At 41.0% G+C, this 12,415-nt stretch overlaps 1 protein-coding gene across 3 annotated transcripts in view; it reads right to left on the bottom strand.

Annotated features, from left to right (window-relative positions):
• Positions 1–12,415, bottom strand: part of LOC148337804 (storkhead-box protein 2-like) — a 55,622-nt gene that overhangs the window by 30,561 nt on the left and 12,646 nt on the right. Inside the window, exon 1 of one of the 3 annotated variants that reach the window (XM_088294667.1) lies at positions 517–678. The exons of the other annotated variants lie outside the window; for them this stretch is intronic. The gene's annotated coding sequence lies outside the window, so the exon portion shown is untranslated. Of the gene's footprint in view, positions 1–516; positions 679–12,415 lie in introns of those variants that run through there. 3 annotated transcript variants of the gene reach the window in all.

Raw genomic sequence — 12,415 nt, forward strand, 5'->3', positions numbered from 1 at the left:
ACGAGGCGAGAGAAGGGGTGTCGGAAAATGAGGAATACGATATAAAATAACATGCGGAGCCCAGGTCAGAAGAGGAAAACTGAACAGTGAAAACGAGGGCAATTCGGTGAGACAAAGCAGCGAGAATAAAGAACGATAAAAGCAGGATGGGGGAGCATTGATCGTCCATGTCTCTCTCACTGCAGTGGTAGTAAACAATCAGCCGGCCTCCTTTGTCCACACCACTAAACCACACCCCCCCCTTTTGTCATGCTGTTCCTCCCTCCCTCCACCTCTCTCCCCATTCATTTACATCATTACCCATCTTGCAACCCCCCCCTCCTTCCTCAACATGTAATACATATACGTGTGCACATGATCTATCCTTCTGTCACTCATATTCTTTCTCCATCACACTCGCTCTGCACAGCTCTGATGCTACGCGCTGCTCACAATGCTAAGTAGCAGCTGATGCTAACATGCTAACTGATAACGAAGACCAGCACATCCAGACAAGCGCAGCAGGCAGATTCATACCTTGGTTAATCGTGTTCCGCTCTACGTCAAAAATAAATTCCAATATAAAAGCCGTAGCTTCTTCTGATGGTAGCACAGCTCTCTCTCTCTCTCTCACACACAATCACACATCGTGCCTCTCTCTGTCACACACGCACATACACACTCAGCTCCTCCCCCGCCCCTAGCAAACACACCCACACACACACACACCCCAGCTTTTTACGTCCGCCACAGTTCTCACAAGCGCACACACACTCGCTCTCTTGGTCCCCTCCCCTCTTTTCCCACACACACACACGAGCATTCAGTCTAGGGCTACCCACAATCCTCTGCGCCGCACAAAGACAAGGGGGTGTGACCAATCACATACTACCTCATTCTGCATCTGCGTCGCCCTCCCCTGCGCCCCCCCCCTCACTGTGTAATGCTCACTGACATACAAGCTTGTGGGCGGGCTGCTGAGAAGGTTGCCATGACAATGCATCCCAAGTTGCTCCTCTTTCTTGCCATCACTCATATGTTCACACATGCAGTCACACACGCACATTCAGGATTTTCCCTTTTTAGAACTCTGAAGCATGTGCTCTGATGTAGTGTGAGAAAAAAAAGCTCCGTAGGAGCTGGCGTTGCGGTACTGCAGCTGGGTTCTGGTGTGACCCAGTTTGAGCAGTATGACGACTGGATGTAGGACACGCACACAAAGACACACATTTTGGATGGGGCTTTGAAACAGTTGCATAATAAATTGTTCATTTATAAATATTAACAACTTTACTCTTCTCTGTGGAGGCTAGTCCATTAAGTGGCATAAATGGTGCAAAAAGACACCTAAAAAACAAAATCCACTTGCAAATCTGATCTTCTGTTTGCTAACTCCTGGTACAAAAGGTACACTTTCAAACTTAAGGTTGTTCAAATGCTAAATTGTATTCTGACACATTAGACTGAAAGGTTCCATATCAGCCTGGGCAATGAGGGGGGGAAAAAAAGAAGAATCGCCATATTTACAATTCATATTGAAATCAGGATTAATAAAAACGATTATTCATCATTATCTGAGCTGCTTCTCACAAAGATCATGGACAGCAGGAGCCTATCGTAGCTGTCTTCGGGCAGTAGGCGGGGTCCACCTTGAACTGGTCACCAGCCAATCGCAGGGCGCGCAAAGAATAACAACCATTCACACTCACAAATACACTTAGGCACAATACAGAGTGTTAAGCTAACCTACCAAGCATGTCTTTGGAACGTGGGGGAAACCGGAGCACCCAGAGAAAACCTACGCAGGCACGGGTAGAACATGCAAACTCCACACAGGAAGGCCGGAGCCCGTATTCAAACCCTTGACCACTGTACGGTGAGGCGAAGGTGCTAACCAGTCATCCATTGTACCGCCACAATTATTCATTGATTTCAATTTTTTTTATTAATTTAAGTACCAAAAAGAAACCAAATATAGGTTGTTACAGCTTCATCCTTTTCACTATTTTTTTCACATATTAGTAAGAGTATATACATTTGTGTATTCTTATATTACCTGTCTTACGACAGAATCTGAATGTGAATATTTGTAATTTTCTATTAGCATGTATATGGGATTCTACATTGACATCTAGCGTTAGTGCGAGGGATGTTTCGAAAAAACAAAGTAGGTCTTGTATTTAAATAAATGTTTGTAATTCTTTTTGTTGTTTGTTTGGTTTTAAGGTAAACTCCAACTGGGGTGTCATAAACAGCTTAAAGCATGCTCAGGAAAGGAAGAGTAACACATCACACGCTTGCTGTACAAGCAACACAGTAAATCGCAATCAGGGTGCTTTCACAACATGGAAACAACATTGTTCTATTATGTTTTTATGGTTGTGAGAAGCTAAAATTTGGGTAGTCGTTTGTATCAAAATCGTGAATAAATTTTGATTAATTGACCAGCCCTAGTTTGACAGTACCAACTTAAGATGATTTACACTGTTTTTCAATACAATTGCATACAGGCCATGATATACACAGAACACCCCCCTCCTGACCCTTCTCCAACCGTCTCCTCTCCTGCGCCTCACGGTGTACAGCCCGCCATTGTGTTTGCTTTTGCCCACCAGCACAGTTTACATATTTGTCCTATATATTTGGTAGTGCATTTTGTTTTATGCAGAACTTTATTTTTTTCACTTTTTTGGGGGGGTGAAATAGACTTTACATTTATTACAACAAGACTCTGTTACTGCTTAATGATTGGCCCCATCGCAAACCTTAAAAGAATGATCTGGCCGAAGAAATGGACGCCACGGAAGTTGAGTGGTTCGCACAAGCTGTCACTCAGAATTATAAACTGCACTTTGGAGCCTCTCATCTACTATAGCGTGGACACATGTGGTAGTGGACTTTTTTGTTCCTGGCCACAATCGCACTATCTCCGATTCCCAATCTGCTCCAGTGGCGTAAATTCCATTGCGCTTTCCAACCCCTCAGCAGCAGCCGCTTCCCGACCCTTTCCTGGCAGTGCATGTCCTGCAACTGCCTTCCAACCCTTCATTGGCGTCGCAACTCCTGCAGCTGCCTTCCGAGCATGCGTTGGCAACACATGTCTTGCAGCCGCCTTCTGATGTGTGCTTTCAGTGCTTCTGTCGGGTCTCCAAGAACTTTTGCCGTCGTACCCGCCTCCAGTCAAACTTGTGCCTATCCTGTTTTGGATCATTTTAGTATTATTGTCATGCTCTGACTGACTGTTTTCTTTTGTTTTATTAGCTCTTTCTTGTGTATTTTACTTGTTTCCTTCGGGTGGCATGATGAGCTAGCTGGAGTGAACAAGGAGGCTCTGCTCCCACACCATGAAAACGCCAGAATAATCATTTTGTTTTCCTTTGTGTGAGCCGATCGCAATTTGCATTCAGTCACACTTTTGGTTAAAATTTACTCCTTATTGGACATTTTTTTTCCATTCTTCTCTTTTTTGCGTGAGGTTTCAGCCAATCTTTCTGGCAACCTTTTTACTCCTGGTTTCCATCTTTATAAGGCACACGCTATCCTTGTCTTTTGTTACGATGCATTTGATGTTGTTTTTTTCTTTTTAGATAGCACATTTTGTTCCCCTGTTTTTGCACTTTTGTATTTAACTGTTTTCATTTGTAATATTTGAATATAGACTTTTGATTCATTCCAAAAGAAACGCTCTGCAATTGCTTTGAGGGCAGACCTGTTCCAAATCATAACAGAATGCAGAATACAAAACATAGTAAATCCGAACAAATCTAACAATCAATGAATTAAAGGTAAGGAAAGTAAGCGCAACAATGTAAATTTCAAACTAGGGATGGGTGAGTGACGATACCTGCTATCGGTATTGGAACGATATGTGGCCTTATTTCAAGGTATCGGTAGTTACAACAGTGGTAGATCAGGCAGTGTCAGCTGACATTTTACGATCAGGAACTGAACAGGTATTTTATTTTCCAAACTTCCAAAAAAACAAACATCTATCTTCCACTTTGGGCATATTACTTTTCAAGTCGGTTCAATGCGCGCATCACAAAAACATAAATTAGCCATACCTTCAATGGCGATACGAAAAATCAGTGAAATGCAACAAAACAGAAAATTATACGGGCTGAAAAACCGATGTGGACTCCTTAAAATGACTGAGTGTGTTTCAAACTGCGTAACCTGCTGAAAAAACTTGACTGATCATTATTAACGAGAAGAGCAACGTGGGTGGTGGAATAGGCCATGTACTTTAGTCATTTTTTTTCCACAAATAATTTTTAGAAAATTCCATCAAGATGGCGGCCACATGTCATGTTGCTGCTATTAGCAATGTTATTTTTTATGTGTATCACTGATAGTGGAGTGGAAAATTGACCGTATTTTTACGGCTGCATCAAAGCTGCAGTTGAGGGTGCTATTTAATGCATATACGAGGCGCGCCGCCCGACAAGGCGCTAGCTCCACTAGCTCGCTCTAGCTCGGCTGGCTCGCGCTAGCTCGGCTGCTCGCGCTAGCCCGGGAGCTCGCGCTAGCCCGGCTCGCGCTAGCGGAAGGCAGCTCACCAGGACTCAATCCCCTCAGGGCTCATTGCCAGCGGTATCACCCCGTTTCAATGACAGATATCATGAAACTATTCGGAATCACTGCCAATAACAATGACTCTAACCAATTGGAAGTGTCTTGGCAATAGCCTACTAGCCAATGTCAGGGGAGGCACTTCACTGGTCAACACACTCCTTAGAGTCACGGTTTCAAATCAAAACCCAAAGAAAACTCAGCATACAAGCAAACAATGAAACAAAGAAATGAGATTAACACAAAACATGCATCTCTCATGCCATCTATATACCCAAAAGAAATAAAAATAACAAAAAGATTATAGCAATGGTTTCTTGGGAGCCACTCAGCCTTAGCCAATTACAGCAATGGCTTCTTGGGAGCCACTCAGCCTTAGCCAATTACAGCAATGGCTTCTTGGGAGCCACTCAGACTCAGCCAATCACATGGCTGTTTAGAGAGATGTGCATGGCTGTTTAGAGAGATGTGCACGGCTGTTTAGAGAGATGTGCTGTTGTGCTTTGGGCTTTTTGCAGTCTGTTGTCTAAACCTGGGACGTTTCTTGCTTGCAATAACATAAATGATAAGACAGACTACAACATTGTGGACAGCTGCCCTTTTGTCCAGCTTTCTCCCACACCATCACCCAAACACCATAGTCACATAATGTATAAGTCACGGTCAATTAGAAGCATAGATTACTCAAACTTTGACCAGCAGGGTGTGCTAACATGCACTCTGAACAGCCCAATGAGTAAAAGGGTTGATGGTCATGAGTGATGCTTAGTCCATTTAATGGGCACGTCGCTTTACAAGGCGCTTTGTTTGTTTTGGGCAAGATTAGGGACTTTAAAGAGCGCCCTATAGCCCGGAAAATACGGTATATAAATTTACAATAAAAAATAACTTTATTCACAATGTTGCACAAAACTAAACAAGAAAGCTGCAGGTGATTGAAGGAAAAAAACACGCCCAATAAAAAGTGATGAGTGTTGAAAAGGATAATTAAGGAGATAAACGTTGATTTCTTAATCTCATCAAAGAGATTATGCATCTGTGTGCGTCTACGTGTGTACAGCCCAATTTGTTGCCATCCTTGAGCTGGCTGTTCTAAACCAGGCCAGGGCTCAGACATGTGTGTACGTGTGGATGTTCGTTTACGTGTATGCGCGTGCACGTGCATCTGTTATTGAGAGAGAAATTCAGGCAGGGTGAACAGGAGTCATGTGTGCCACTCTGAAGAGTGGATTTCCATTACTGTTATATAAAGTCTATCTGATATTCATCACCCTGCCAATGACCGCATTTCTCGTAAGTCTATTGTGAAAAATCACCAATCCAAAAATGTAGAAGACATGCCAGGCCAGTGGCTGATGATTCTTTGTAGAATACGAATACAGCAACAAAAGCAACCTGTTGTTTTCCTGTTAACATCTAAATCTGTGTGTATGTATGTGCAACAATATTTGTGCTCATATTTGTCTTGTAAAACATGTTTACTGAGCTACAGGAAAACAATAGTCATACTGCGTGCATTTGAGCATTTTTTTTGGAGATGAAGCACTGAGTTATGTTAGCTTCTCACGCCAAACGCTAGCTTGCGAGTCATCAACTGCCGGCCATATGCTTGTCGCTTATGATCAAGAGGGAGTAGTCTTATTTTCATATTATTTGAAAAGAGCTCCAGACTAACATTTTTTAGTAGGAGCTCGGTAGCTGCCAACCTCAAATTCTTGGGGCACTGGGAGAAACTTTCGGGTCTCCTTTGGCATACTGTGTTGATTGGGGAGAAAGTAAATGATCCTTTTGGTTATTGTTCTGATTGTTTTTTTTTTTTTTTATTAGTATTCTTAAAGTTATTCTTTGCGCTACCTGAACAGTAGGTGGCTGTATGTCTTTTCAATGTCATAATTTCATGTAGATTATTAAAGATGACGTCACGTCATTTATGTGCGTCACAAATGCACAATCTGTGTGTCAGATTTATTACTTTTACCGCAAATGTCCACTTCATGCTTATGTTTCAGGTGGGATTAAATTATAGACAAATATTCACACTATTACACATCACAACAAAATGCAAATATGAGTGTTTGGTCTGAACGTATCAAAAGCAAGGGAATATAGTAAATACATTCTAATGTGGTGGAAGTAAGGGGGATGTGCTGCTGTCATCATGAAATTGGGGGGGGGGGACGTGTGCCGGTTGATTGGACACTCTAAATTGCACCTAGGTATGAGTGTGAGCGTTGATGGTTGTTCGTCTCTGTGGGTTAATACTCTCTAACAACTGTGTCTCAACATCTTTTGCTATCCACCTTAAGGCCTCTTTATACTAGCGCGGTCATAAATCCGCACAGATGTCACTGAGGTAATGCCGTAAACTAAAAGCGGAAATGATACCTAAAACAAAGCAAATCCTAAATTACTGGAAGTTTTATTTTGGTTGATAATATTGCTGTTTTGAATGAAAAGGACATTTTGATTTTAACTTTATAGGATTATTGTATGTAGCCTGACTAAATAAGTGCACCTTTGACCTTTCAGACACACTCTCAAATCATAGTTCTGGAATGATTTTTCTCCAAACATCAACAACAAAGCATAAATAAACGTGACCACATTTTTTTTCATCAAACTATATATTATTCTGGATAGAACACGCATATATTGTGGTTGGACATAAGCAATGTTGTGCAACAATGATGTGACCTCAGTTCCAACAAAGCTTCAATGTTGGATATTTGTGAACAGAATAGACTTGTTTTTGGATTTTGGACATTTGTGTGTAGAAGCTGGGGAAAAGTCAGAGCACAGTATAGAGCTTATCTGCCTCCGTACAATACACGCTATTGTTACACCCTTAAGACCATGCCATACATGCACAAGTCAGCTGTTTAATACTCATGATCCAGAAAATACCTCAACAGCCTATGATAAAACTACAACACGCTGCCCGTCAATTAAGTTGGTTATAATTAAGTCAATATTTAGTTGCCATTTATGAGGAACAGACAAGCACATGTAAACGTACTGACAGCAAAAGTAAATTTTAGATTGTTAATATCAAGCAGTGACCAAATGTTCAAATATAAGTTTACAATGAAAAGCCAAAGAATGAACAAGCTATTGTCAAGTCATAAAATAGGACATGTCACAGGACGCGCAACGCATATCCAGCACAGTTGGGCACTGTACAAATATCAGATAAGATCCTATGAAAGTGAGTAAGTTTGGAGGAATAAGCGCCAACAGCGTCAGGATGCATAGAGTTTCCCCTTCAGCGGGCTGTTGGTCATCACAGTTCATCATAAAACAGCCATTCAGCTGTTATTATGAGACCAGTGGAAGCTCTGTGAGCATGCTGATGTGTTCATCAAAATATTAAAAGGGATATAGTACATTCACAAATCAGGACTCATTTGCCTGACCAAAATAAATAAATGGTTTAATAAATATTCTTCCATATTTATAAGACATCCATCCATTCATTATCTAAGCTGCTTATCTTGACAAGGGTTGCGGGCATGCTAGAGCCTATCCCAGCTGTCTTCGGGCAGTTTGGGGCGGACACCATGGACTGGTTGCCATTCAATCACATGAAGATGAACAATCATCCACGCCCACAAACACACCTAGGGGTAATTCAGGGTGTCCAATTAACCTACCATGCAAGTCTTTGGAATGTGGGAGGAAACCGGAGTACTGGGAAAATATGCAAACTCCACAGAGGAAGGCTGGAGCCAGAATTGAACCCGGCCCCTCTGCACAGTGAGGCCACCACGCATCCTGCCAAACTAATCAAATTAAGATAAATATCTTCCCTTGTTTTCATTATGGCAAAATAATTAAATGACTGATGTGCTTGAGCACATCACAGTTGTGGTGTCACAACTAGGGCTGCTAAGATTAGTTGACTAATCACTACGATATCTACGATCAAAATCATCGACAATTGATTTTAATAGTCGGTGCGTTGTTTATTTAGATATTTATCTATTTGGCGCTGTGTTTTTCTCTTTCAAATGCCTCGGCTTCCTCTTCTCACGTTGGCTGTATGCCTGTCCGTAACTCACATGCGGAGTAGTGGTAATCCGGGTCGTCCGTGATGTAAAACAGAATCATTGTGGGTACCGTAATTGAGTTAGGCCCATGTTAGCATTAGCAACAGTTGGAAAGTTCGGGCTTATTTCACAAAATGACTCAAGACGATGAAAACCACCCTTTTGCGGCGCCTGATTTCATTTCTGACACAGGAACAGTTTATGGAAGCTAGCTGAAGCTAGCACTTACGGGCTAACGTTTAACTCTGATGAACCGTCACACGCATGTCCTGTTGTGGTTTGTTAACATACTGTAGCGTCTACTGTAGATTATGACGGCATTAGTCAGCGAAGTCACATTTATTAAAAACAAAATGTGCTACCTCCAGGTCACTCGCAAGTTGTGACCACCCATTGAGTGTTGCATTTATGGACTCGGAAATCTCAGCACTTAATGGAAAAAATGGGAAAACATAACAATAAAAGACCTCCTACCTAGGTCGTTCGAGTATACTAAGTTACAGTGCTAAAAATTTAAGTTCCTCCTAATCTTTACAAGGTTGTTTTTTTTTTTAATTATGCATATTAGAGGAGAAAAATAAAACGTTTTGGATGATGGTTAATTAAAAACAAAATTAAAAACCAATAACCAAGTGTTAATTTTAGTTTATTTTAGCACAGTGCATTTCCCCAATTTTACTCATATGATTTCACTCCCTTCTAAATAAAAAAAGGATTGGTGCCAAAGAAGAGTAAAATATGTTATTTATTATTGTATTTATTAACAGATAGTTTCATCGTATTGGTGCAACTCAGCATAGTGTATAGTTGCATGCACTAAACATTTACAGCTAAGAATGTTAAGGCCACAGTACCGTTTTCAATTTCAGTTGCGTTCATTTACCGTATAAACAAATCAGGAACGCTGGTACAAGCTCTGAAGTTGAGTACAAATTGAACGTATTATCACCTTAATTGTCATTATTCTTGTGTCCATAGCTTAAATAATTCTAGGTGTAAGATACAGATGGCCGTGTAAGAGCAGCTGCTAGCTGGTGCAATTATTGGGCGATGTACACATAATCCGATTAGTCAACATATCGCGACTACTGTTGGTGATTAGTTGACGAGTAAATTATTGTTTGTGGCCCTAGGCACAACTAATCACAATGCCAAATGATGCACCCAGATCCTAATGATGTTCCTTTTCTGGAAAGGTAGAGAACAGAAACGGACAACGGAGTAGTGTGACTACAATACTGTGTTCCCTCCCCACGCCGCGCTTCACTTTTTGCGGCTACAGTGCTTTGGGATTTTTTTCCAAAAAATTCATCCAAAAAATGTTTATAAATAGAGCCATATTGTGGAATGACGCCTAGTTTCAAAGAAATGAGTTGACTTGGAGGCTTTGTACATATCCATGGGCACTCATAAAAGACGTGTGATTGATTCCTGGCGCGAGATCAACCAATGAAAGCACACGTGGATTTATCCTGTGAATTGATTATACGTTAATAAATGAACGGCACTTTTGAACAACATTCTGTTTGGAATCTCTTAGTCATTCAAATGTGCCGTTCAGTTAGTCAGAGTCGAGCTGGATAAGCGGATAGTAAACAGCTGTGTTGAGAAGTTGTGAGCGGGGCGCGCTCAACATCAGCAAATAAAATGAAAAATGTTTGTTAGTTTTTCTTGAAGCAGTCTACCTTAACTAAAATGCCATGTTGCATTTTATCAAAAGATGCTTGTTGATGTTATTGTGAAAAGTGAAAGTTAAGGCATGATTACTTCCGGTGACAATAGTCCTCTGTCCTCTTTAAAGAAGTGGCAAGAGATAAGAAGAAGGGGAAGACGAAGCAACAAGAGCAGAAGCAGATGACAATAACTTTCGCTTTGTACAACAACAAGAAAGTTTTGCGTTAATCCACCAGGATTGTACCTCTGGTTAAAATTCACCGCAGGATTCTAGTTGATGTAAGCCAATTGTCAGATAAACATTAAAACTTTAACGTAGTTATTAGCCAATGTTCGCTTGACGATCACTTTCCTCTCACAGACTGAAGCTTGCTATTTTTTCTTCATTTTGTATTTTTAAAATAAATTACTTGTGTAACAAGTATTTAGAAGGTTGGAAACCATGTCAGGGAGGTCGCAACGGTGTGATGGAGGTGTAAAAAATAATAATTGAAAAAAGTCAACCTCTACCTCTTTTCACTTTTCAAGTGGGGTTCTCGTCCTCATTAACAGCAAAAAAAGAGGAATTACTGAAATCAAAACCAGCTGTCACACATGGAAATGGTGGCATTGTGGTTTTCCGCTGAAGGGGTGGAACCTTAAAACGAGTACCTTACAATAGTGTTTAAATCTCAACCTAAGACAACTTGTATTTAGTGAAACCACATTTGGTTTTACGACTGCTTCTCTCTCCTGCCCCATACTTGGAGAGACGGCTAGGTGACAATGACTGAATCTGCTGCTTCGGTAGCAACCGACCAGGACAAGATCTGAGTTGGGCTACGTTCCCGGAGGCGTTGCTATTGAGAATTCTGCATCGACCGACCAGGCCAGGTCCAGAGGTGAACCCACTTTTCCAAAAGCGTCTTCCTGTGTTGCTTCATCTTGTTACTTTATAAATGGAGTCGCAAGCTGTTCTAGTTAAAGGGGAAGTCAAACCTAAACATTTCTTAAGAAGAATATGTTCTATGCAACCACACTAGTCAAATTAATGCTTCCAGATGCATACTCCATTCGTCAGTGGTTGCAAATGTTGGCCAAACAAAAAACAAAACTGTTGGTGAACGTCTGGAGAACATTTGGCAAATATTTGCGACATTGAACAAATCCTGACGTTGGTTGAGAAATCTCTGACACGAGGCAGATCTGATACATATCTAGATATACAAATTGCGATTTGATTCTAAAACTATATCGTTAAGGGTGGATTGGTTTGATACAATTTGGTTCAGTGAGGGAGTGATATGATTCAGTTTGATACATTGCGAAAACAATGCGATAGTTCACATTCGTTAGGCACATAAATAGACTTGTTGAAACAAGCGGGAGGATGCGTTTGGAAGAGTGCACCTGCCCTAAGACCTGCGGCTGTGGACTTATTTTTGCCCAGAAGCATTCGATAGCTTTCATGGCCCTCCATGCATGAGATGGCTCACTAGTGTGTCTGGCTGAGAACTACGGCTAAAACCAAATGCTGGACACCAAATTCGCAACGGAGAAAAAAGAACAACACGAAATGCAGCCTATAAGTGTACAATGATCACCAAGAATGACAGGTGCGTCTACTCAGACAGAGACATGCATGTCAGAAAATGACCAACTCACATCCACGGGCTTCTTCCTCACACTCTGATTCAAATTAAAAAGGCTGAACAGAGGAGCTCATCGCTGCTAACAAATTGTTGCAAATAAAATTTCTACAAAATGTATTCTTTTTTTCAAAAACATAGTTATGTTTCTCCCAACTTAATAAATCATACAGTATAACAAACTGTTGTTGTAATGACATTACACTCCGAGTTACTTTTAAAGGGGTCAGCACACACCTGTCACCATTTAAAGTTCCTCTGATTAACCCCAAACAAATGATGGTGTGGACAATATAGGTGGAAATGATGAGAAAGAGACAAATAGAGGGGAAGTCAAATCAATAATGTTTTTTTACAATAATGTGTTCAATGCAGTCTAAACACGGTATTGTGATTAATATTGCATTTGTGGTGTATGAGCAAAATCCACATATTTTTCTCCATCTCAGGAGCAGCAATTTCTTCCACTTTTTGTCAACTGAAAATGACATCACAGTTGCTCACGGCTCAGCTTGT

Source organism: Idiotropiscis lumnitzeri, chromosome 4, assembly GCF_059441095.1.
Source record: "Idiotropiscis lumnitzeri isolate Australia: NSW breed Sydney's pygmy pipehorse chromosome 4, RoL_Ilum_1.0, whole genome shotgun sequence".
NCBI classification, from domain to species: Eukaryota; Metazoa; Chordata; class Actinopteri; order Syngnathiformes; family Syngnathidae; genus Idiotropiscis; species Idiotropiscis lumnitzeri.